The sequence below is a fragment of the Babylonia areolata genome, chromosome 11 (assembly GCF_041734735.1).
Source record: "Babylonia areolata isolate BAREFJ2019XMU chromosome 11, ASM4173473v1, whole genome shotgun sequence".
NCBI classification, from domain to species: domain Eukaryota; kingdom Metazoa; phylum Mollusca; class Gastropoda; order Neogastropoda; family Buccinidae; genus Babylonia; species Babylonia areolata.
Window position 1 is genome coordinate 44,344,749 of NC_134886.1, and position 10,000 is coordinate 44,354,748.

Below are 10,000 nucleotides of genomic sequence, written 5' to 3' on the forward strand. Positions count from 1 at the left end.
GTCCGTGTCTCTCCGTCTCTCTCTGTCCGTCTCTGTCTGACTGTCTGTATGTCTGTCTCTCTCTGTCTCTGTCTGTCTGTCTGTCTGTCTCTCTTTCTCTCTCTCTCTCTCTCTCTCTCTCTCTCTCTCTCTCTCTCTCCATGTCAAAAGTAACATACGAAATAATTTTTTTTTAAATCATTTTCTCTACATAGTTCTGCTATAAAGTGTGTGTGCGTACTTAAAGAATGTTACGTGCAAGTGTAATGAACCATAACCATTTCAGTCGCAGACCGTGATTTAGGCACATGAAAAGCAACGGCTTCCCCAAACTGCCCTTAATCCACGAAGATACACAAGAACGACATAAATCAATAATTTACAATATCATTTGGGTTGGGGTTTTTTTATCTTACAGTCATCGGATATTAAAATGTAACATCTTAAAATACCAAACATATACCTCGCTCTTCGAGGACAGAGATCGAGATAATGAAATATAGTGTAATCACACGAAACTGCCAGCTTCGAATACCAAGGATGTTTTCATCCTGAAACCAGCAAATATTTCGGCTTAGTTGTTGTTTCTTTGTTTTGTTTTGTTTTGTTTTGTTATTAGTGCTCCTTTTTTGCATGTTTAGTCTCCGCAAAATAAAACGAAAAACACAAAATAATTAAATGACTAACGAAACAAGAACAAAACATACAACAGCAAACGACAAATGCTGTTCATTCTTGCTACGCCAGCATTATCACCGCCCATTGTGCACGAACAAACCAGCAACACATCACGATAAAAAGCCAAACAAAAATCATCATCACACACACACACACACACACACACACACACACACACACACGAGACACAGAGAGACACAGAGAGAGAGCGACAGCGACAGAGACAGAGACAGAGAGATACAGAGAGACAGAGCACAGACACAGAGTAACAGACAGCGACACAAAAGACAGAAAAAAGAACAAATGCCGTACTTATAGGTCATAGCGTCCAGCGTAAGAAGAGAAACGAAAACGAAACGAAAAGTAAAGACAGAAAAGACAAAACGGAAACAGGCCAACAACAACAACAACAACAACACACACACACACACACACACACACACACACACACACACACACACACACACACACACACACACAAACAAACAAAAAAACGCGGGAAAGACAGCAACCAGTAGAAAGGGGACAACGACCACCACCACCACGACCACCACCATCACCACGACCATCACCACCAGCACACAGAAAAAAAAACTTACCTGCACAGGTGTGGGGGGCCAGAGGCTGAAGTCATCCCTGCCGTGGCGGTCCCCCATGGGTCCAAGGTTCCAGTCCGTGCTGTCAAAAGAACGATACATCATCTTGTTAAGCTAGCTGAGCGGAGAAGGGGGGAGGATGGAGGGGGAGAGGAAGAAGGAAGGCAGGAAGGAAGGATGGAAGGGAGGGAGGAAGTAGTCTGGGTACCACCACCACCACCACCACCATCCACTAATCACCAAAACCGCTTCTTCTAACTAAAACAGTCTCCCTCCTTTTCTCTCTCTCTTTGTTTCTTTGTTCTTTGTTTCAGTCTGCCTGTCCTCCTCCCCCGGTCAGAGGCCGCCGGCTGCCTTCAGGGTCATCCAGAGGGGCAAGGGTGGCCCAGTGGTCCTGGTCCAGAGCCAGTAGGAGGGGGCAGGCGGCGGCGCCGAGGCCTAGTACGCTAGGCGCTTGCTGGTTGGTGGTGGTGGCCAGTCTTGCAGTGTGAGAAAACGGCAGTGAGCGGAGAGAGGCTTGCTAAGCTGGGCACTGCGGCAGAGGCATGCACGAGAGAGAGAGAGAGAGTGGGCAGGGCACAGGACTACTACTGGGCTGGTTGGGGGGCTTGATGCTGTGAAGGGAAGAGAAGGGAAGGAAGGAAGGAAGGAAGGGAGGGAGGGAGGCCGAGCGAGGGAGGGAGGGGTGGAGACAGAGAGGGATGGGAAGCGGGCTGGATGCGTGTGGCCATCTACCACCCTGTCTTGACACTGTCTCCTGTCTTCTTGTCTCTATAGGTCTCGCCGCCACCTCACTTCTTACGACACGCGCACGCATGCACGCACGCACGCACACACACACACACACACACACACACACACACACACACACAAACACACACACACTCACACAGAGGCTCTGTCCTCCTCCTCCTTCTCCTCCTCATCTTCTTCTTCCTCCTCCTCCTCCCCCTCTTGCTGTCGCAAGCATCGTCCTTCCTTCCTTCCTTCCTTCCTTCCTTCCTTCGTTACAGGAGCCACACCACCACCAGGCAGCCGGCACGGTGGATAGATGGATGGATGGATGGATGTTTGGGTGGGTGGGTAGAGTGGGGTGGGGTGGGTGGGTGGGATGGGGTTGGGAGGAGGTGCCTTAGGGACCCAGTATTACACAACACAAATTAGCCATCGCAGCAAGATAGGAGGGAGGGTGAGTGGGGGTGTGTAGGTGGTGGAAAGGGAGGAGAGAGAGAGAGAGGAGAGAGAGGGGGATAAGGGAAAGGAGGGGAAAAAGACCCCTGACTGAAGGAGAAGAGGAGTAGAAGAAGGAGGAGGAGAAGGAGGCGAAGGAGAAGGAGAAGGAGGAGAAGGAAGGAAAGAAGTGCACAAGACGTGTGGCGGAAGATAGCGGGGATGCAAAAAAGCTTACAGCATCTTTAGCGGGGCTCTGTCTCTCTCTCTCATGAGAAGTGTGTGTGAGAGAGATGTCAACGCTACTAGCATGTCCATGTCCATGTCCATGTCCGAAAGTGCTGGCTGGCATCGATAGTTCTGGTCAAGCCCTCTCTGCTCACCCCCCTCCCCTCCTCCCCCACCTCCATTCTTCTCCCCCCCCCCCCGCCCCCCACCGTCCACCACCACACCACACCCACTCACCTATACTCCACTCTACCCAACCCCTCTACCCCTCTCTCCAGCCACCTAGGACTGCAACAACCCCTCTCCACCCATCCACCCATGACTGTAGTCTGGTATGGATGGGTAGGAGGTGGTTTGGGTGGGGGGTGGGGGGGGTTGGGGAGGCAAGCGGTGGTGGTGGTGGTGGTGGTGGTACCAGACGATCCGTCACTTCAGGCTTCTCCTTCCCCCACGCCCCACCCTCCTCTATCCACTTCCCTCTTCCCCTTCCTTCACCCACCCACCCTCTCTCCACCTTCCATCATCACCGCTCCTTCTCTATCCACCACCACCACCACCACCACCACCATCACAACCACCACCACAACCACCACCAACACCACCAACACAACCACCACCACAACCACCACCAACACAACCACAATCACCACCACCACCACCACAACCACCACCACAACCACCACAACCACCACCACAACCACCACCAACACCACCAACACAACCACCACCACCACCACCACAACAACAACAACCACCACCACCACTATAACCACCACCACCACCACAACCACTATAACCACCACCACCACCACCACCACTACAACCACTGCCCCGACCGCCACATATTGTATTGTTCCGTGTGTGGCTGACAAGACAGAGGTGAAGGAGGGTAGGGTGAGGGGCGGGGGGGCGCCTGGAGGAGGGGGGGCAGCAGTTCAGGCAGTGCCACACCCACCCACCCTTCCCTCCCTCCCCAAGCCCTCCTTCCTTCCCCCCGGACACCCCCCAAAACTTCCCCCACCGGGCCCCCCTCCCCCCGCCCCCCAACGCGCGCACTGCTTGGAGTTCTGTCCATGCCAGGCACACAATCCATGACTACATGTCTGTATGTCTTCATCAATATATGTGTGTGTGATTGAAACCTGTTTGAATGACACAGGAAACGAATGATGAGCGCCCAAATGGCGGTCGCCGTCAGTGGGCTCCACCCAGGTAGGCAGACAGCCTGCTGTGTAGATGACCCCGAGTTTGTAAAACGCTTAGAGCTTGGTCTCCGACCGAATCCATATCATCATCATGACAGTACAGTACCCTTCTTCTGGACCCAGAGAAAGAAAGCCCCGCGCCGGACGAGCTAGCTAGGTCAAGGTGATGACGATCGCGATATTGGCCGTGGAGCAAGCACTCCTCCAAAGGTTGTTCGTGCTGTGTGTGTGTGTGTGTGTGTGTGTGTGTGTGTGTGTGTGTGTGTGTGTGTGTGTGTGTGTGTGTGTGTGTGTCTCCAAGATGTCAAACCGTTTCGCCTATTCCCGTTTCGTCTACTTCCATTTCGCCTATTCCCATTTCGTTCATTCCCGTTGCGTCCATTCTCGATTCGTCTACCTCGGTTTCGTCTATTCACGATTTCATCTACTTCCGTTTCGCCTATTCCTATTTCGTCCATTTTTTATTTTGTCTACTTCCATTTCGTCAATTCCCGATTTCGTCTACTTCTGTTTCGTATATTCCCGGTTTCGTCTACATCCGTTTCGCCTATTCCCGATTTCGTCTACATCCGTTTCGCCTATTCCCGATTTCGTCTACATCCGTTTCGCCTATTCCCGATTTCGTCTACTTCCGTTTCGCCTATTCCCGATTTCGTCTACTTCTGTTTCGCCTATTCCCGATTTCGTCTATTCTGTTTCGCCTATTCCCGATTTCGTCTACTTCTGTTTCGCCTATTCCCGATTTCGTCTACTTCTGTTTCGTCTATTCCCGATTTCGTCTACTTCTGTTTCGTCTATTCCCGATTTCGTCTACTTCTGTTTCGTCTATTCCCGACTATCCTTTCACCCAGCTGGTGATCCCGATCTACCCACTCCCAGTTCGCCTATGGGCTTATGTTGCTCTGTGTGTGTGTGTGTGTGTGTGTGTGTGTGTGTGTGTGTGTGTGTGTGTGTGTGTGTGTGTGTGTGTGTGTGTGTGTGTGTGTGTGTGTGTGTGTGTGTGTGTGTGTGTGTGTGTGTGTGAGGGAGAAACATACAGACAGACAGAGAGAGAGACAGGCACAGAGAGAGAGAGAGAGAGAGAGAGAGAGAGAGAGAGAGAGAGAGACAGATGACACCTTTGTACAAAAACGCTGTTTTCCAGCATCTTTCAGGAAAGGAGGAGATTGAAAAAGAAGAACCAATCAACAACGAAACGAAGTCCAAATTTTGACAGAACGCATTCCCGCAGCAGCAGCAGCTCTCATCTGCATCCCTTTCTAGAAGCCCGTCTGTTTTTGACTCGTCAGTGACAGTCTTTTTTTGTCTTTTTTCTTTTTTTTTACACACCGCGTTTTAGGCAGCCGCACTCTGTTTTCGGGGATGGTGCATGCTGGGGATAAAAGCGTGTCCCTCCTGTAAGAAACGCATGCTTAAATCATGGGATCACATGTGTTGTGTTTGTGTGTTTGTGTGTGTGTGTGTGTGTGTGTGTGTGTGTGTGTGTGTGTGTGTGTGTGTGTGTGTGTGTGCGTGCGTGCGTGTGCGTGCGTGCGTGTGTGTGTGTGTGTTTGTGCGGGCGAGCACGCATGTTTATGTGTGTGTGTGCGTGCGTGCGTGCGTGCGTACGTGCGTGCGTACGCGCATGTGTGTGTGTGTGTGTGTGTGTGTGTGTGCGTGCGTGCGTGCGTGCAAATGTGCTTGTGTGCGTCTATGTGTGTGTGTGTGTGTGTGTGTGTGTGTGTGTTGGGGGAGGGTTGTTAGGGCGGATGAGGGGGCGGTTGAGTTGATGCGTTTGGTTTGATTTGATATTTGCTTGTGCCTGTGTTGCCATGGCCAGTGATGATGGTTTGTATTCTGCATGGCCGTGGACAAAACAGGTAAGTGACAGGTTGTTTTTGTTTGTAGAGTTTGTTTTCTGTTGATTAATTTTTAAAAATTAATACATGAATCGAAAAATTCTTCTTCTTCTTCTTCTTCTTCTTCTTCTTCTTCTTCTTCTTCTTCTTCTTCTTCTTCGTTCGTGGGCTGTAACTACCACGTTCACTGGTATGTACACGATTGGACTTTTACGTGTATTACCGTTTTGCTAAATAGAATTTAAAAAGAAAAGAAAGCAAAACGGGGGAAAGAGGAACAGGAAAAGGAAGCGATTAAATCAGGCAAGGGTAGGTTGAGAGAGGGTGTGGATTTTCCTCTAAAAATCACACTCTGTGGAAAGACGGCCAGACATGGCAGCTATTTCAAAAATAGTTTGATTCCAAATTCTTAATATTATTATCATAGGTGGATGTTGTTAGGTATCACCCAGGATTTACAAAAATTTATTTTAAAAAATAGAAGAAAAAAACACCCTCCATGCACCGGTTGCAAACAATTAAAAAAATCAAAGTCTATAACTGCACAACTATGATAAGTACTTCAATGTTTCTTTTGTTTTCGATTTATTATTACCTGAACTCACTTTCTACGTTGGGATAGCTTTATATCTAAACTATTGAATTTTTCAACGATTAGTTTTTAAAAATGACACTCTGTGTTCTTGATTTGTATATATATATATATATATATATATATATAAACAGCTGAGACAAAAGAACTTTCACTTTGACTCGGCTATCTTAACATAGAAAGTGAGTTACCGTAGTAATAGAAAATAAAAAAATTAAAAAAACTGAAGTACATGTAATAGTTTTGTAGTTATCTAGCTTTAACTTTTTTGTTTGTCAGAAATTTTGATTTTTTTCCCCATGGCAACCGGTGCATGAAGAGTTGTGGGGTTGTCTTTTGTGTGTGTGTGTGTGTGTGTGTGTGTGTTTGTTTGTTTGCTTTTAACATGTGAATCCTGGGTGATACCTAACAATATTCACCTATAATGATAACCATAATTTTAATTTAGAAATAAAACAAGTTTTTAAAATAGCTGCCATGTCTGGCCATAAACAAAAGGACAACAGACACTAAGCAATGCAATATCGTCCTGAACTAAAGACTCTTCATGAATATGTATTGTGCTGCTTACATTTTGTGGATGTGGAATTGTCAATATTCACAGCATCATTGTCTGCTCTTTGTTCTGCTTCTTTTTTTTCTTTCCCCAAATGCACAAAGGCTGTTTATTTTGTATCTGTAAACATTTCAATGAAAATATAAGGTTTCCTTTTTTCCTTTTCCTTTAATGAACATTCACACACCCCATTCCTCTGCCTCAACTTCTGCTTCTTCGCTGACGGACTGACAGATTTTAGTTAGGAATAAATCTGAGAGTCTGAGTACAGTATGCAGTGGGTTCACTTTCACACACACACACACACACACACACACACACACACACATATATATATATATATATATATATATATATATATATATATATATATATATATATATATATATAAAGAGAGAGAGAGAGAAAGAGAGAGACTTTCTTACGTAAAAAAAGGGTTGACCAGGGGAAATTTGGCTGAAAAGTCTACTTTGGTACTAAGATATACATGCAAATACAAATACATAAAATATTTATGGTGAAAGAAGAAGGAGGAGGAGGAGGAAGAGGAGGAGGACGAGGACGACGAGGACGAGAAAGAGGAGGAGGAGGAGGGGAGGAGTTGGAGGAGGAGGACGAGGAGGAAGGGGGAAGGGGGAGGAGAAGAAAAAGAGGAAAAGGAGGAGGAGAAAGACAACAAGAAGAAGGAGGGGGGAGGAGGAGGAGGAGGAGGAGAAGGGGGGAGGAGCAAATGGAAAAAGAGAAGAAAAAGAGGAAAAGGAGAATGAGAAAGACAAGAAGGAGGAGGAGGGGGGGGATAGGTAGCTCTGAGTGTGGCGACACACACTTCTCGCAGAGACCATCCGGAAAAATCAGTTCAGATGCAGACTGTATTAAAAAAAAATAATAAAAAATCAAATAAAAAAGAAGAGATGGATTGCACCATCATTATCACCCTCCCTGTCGTCACCATAATCATTATCATCATCAATATAGTCGTCCTTATTATTATCATTATTATTATTATTATTAGCATTAGCATTAGCATTAGCATTATTATTACTATTAGCATTGTTATTAGCATTATTGTTGTTGTTGCTGTTTGTTGTTGTTGTTGTTGTTGTCGTCACCATCATCATCATTACCATTGTTCTTGTTGCTGCTGTTGTTATTGTTGTTATCATCATCATTATCACCATCATCATCATCAGCAGCAGCAGCAGCAGCAGCAGTATTATTATTCATTGCATATTTCACAGCCATCAGCTTTGTTCACAGCCGTGTTTTTTGGCATATTTCTAGTCTGTTTGTCTGTCTGCCTGTTTGTCTGCCTGTTTGTCTGTCTGCCTGTCCATCTGTCTGTCTGTTTTTTTGTTGTTGTTTTTTTCTGTCTGTCTGTCTGACTGCTCGTCCATGTACTCATATCCTTCTCTCTCTCTCTCTCTCTCTCTCTCTCTCTCTCTCTCTCTCTCTCTCTCTCTCTCTCTCTCTCTCTCTCTCTCTCTCTCTCTCTCTCTCTCTCTCTCTCTCTCTCTTTCTCTCAAACCTGTATGTCATAATGTTTTCGAAATAAGTTTACACACCACCCCTTCATAAGGGGCTAAGGCCTTTTTTGAATAAACCATCCGAATCCAAATCCGAATCCGAATCTCTCTCTCTCTCTCTCTCTCTCTCTCTCTCTCTCTCTCTCTCTCTCTCTCTCTGCCTCACTCTCTCTCTCTCTCTCTTTCTGCCTCTCTCTCTCTCTCTCTCTCTCTGCCTCACTCTCTCTCTCTCTCTCTGCCTCACTCTCTCTCTCTCTCTCTCTCTCTCTCTCTTTCTGCCTCTCTCTCTCTCTCTCTCTCTCTCTCTCTCTCTCAAACCTGTATGTCATAATGTTTTCGAAATAAGTTTACACACCACCCCTTCATAAGGGGCTAAGGCCTTTTTTGAATAAACCATCCGAATCCGAATCCGAATCCGAATCTCTCTCTCTCTCTCTCTCTCTCTCTCTCTCTCTCTCTCTCTCTCTCTCTCTCTCTTTCTCCCTCTTTTTCGTTTTCTATCTTTCCCTCTCTTTCTACATCTCTCTTCCTCTTTCTTTCTCTCTCTTTCTCCCTCTCTTTCCTGTTTTCTCTCTTTCTCTTTCTGCTTCTCTCTCTCCCTCCCTCTCTTTCTCCCTCTCTTTCTTGTTTTCTCTCTTTCTCTCTCTTTATACCTCTCTCTCTCTCTCTCTCTCTCTCTCTCTCTCTCTCTCTCTGTATTTCACAAGCAGACACACCTCAACCTTCACAAATGTAATGCAATCCTGCAGCCAATAAGGAAACACCAGTTCCAGGAGTGTCAGCGGCACTTTTTTTCTTCTTTTTTTTATCTCATCGTTTTCACCATAGGTATAGGATAGCCTCCATATTAAGGACGTTGTTGAATAAGTCGTAAAGGTTACAAAAACAGAATAGAAAAAAAAAAGAAAAATAGAAAAGAGTAGAGAGGGGTAGAGAGAGTGGGAACAGGGTGGTGGTGGTGGTGGTGGTGGTGGTGGTGGTGGTGGTGGTGGTGGCAGATAGCCAGAGACAAAGAGGAGGCTAGGGGGGGGGGTGGGGGGGTAAAGATGGAGAGAGGAGAAAGAGAGAAAGAGAGACAGACAGACAGACTGACAGACTGACTGACAGACAAAGAGTGGGGAAAGATGGTGAGGAAACGTAAAAAGAAAAGCTGTGAGGAAAAGAAACAAAAGAACATTTTTCTTTTCTTTTTAAAGATAAAAGCTTGGGTGTGGTTTTTTTGTTGTTGTTTTTTTTGTTTTGTTTTGTTTTTTGTTGTTGATTTTTTGGGGGGTGGGGGGGTGGGTAGGGGGTTGTTTGTTTGTTTGTTTTTTAAGACATCGAGCAAAATCAAGTGCGCATATATGAATAAACTCAATCATATCATCGTCATCGTCGATATCATCATCGGATTCTTCAACTTCTCATCCTCACTATTATCATCATTCTGGTCATTGTTATTGTTGTTATCATTCAGAAAAAGAAGTGAGACGACAAAAGCTCCATGGACTGCATTCTAATTAGCGTGATAAAAATGAAGAAGACGTGGCATTAATTAACAACTGAAATTAGGAGGAGACGACAATGAGAAGAATGCCAAAGAGAGGAGAAGGGAGAAGGCTGAGGGGAAGATGAAGATGACGACGTCGACGAAGA

General features: G+C 46.0%; 1 long non-coding RNA gene across 1 annotated transcript in view; it reads right to left on the reverse strand.

The window, feature by feature from the left end:
* LOC143287261 (uncharacterized) overlaps positions 1-10,000 on the reverse strand; it is a 185,724-nt gene that overhangs the window by 5,523 nt on the left and 170,201 nt on the right. The window contains exon 3 of the long non-coding RNA XR_013055923.1: positions 1,218-1,335. This is a non-coding gene — a long non-coding RNA (uncharacterized LOC143287261). The remainder of the gene's footprint in view (positions 1-1,217; positions 1,336-10,000) is intronic.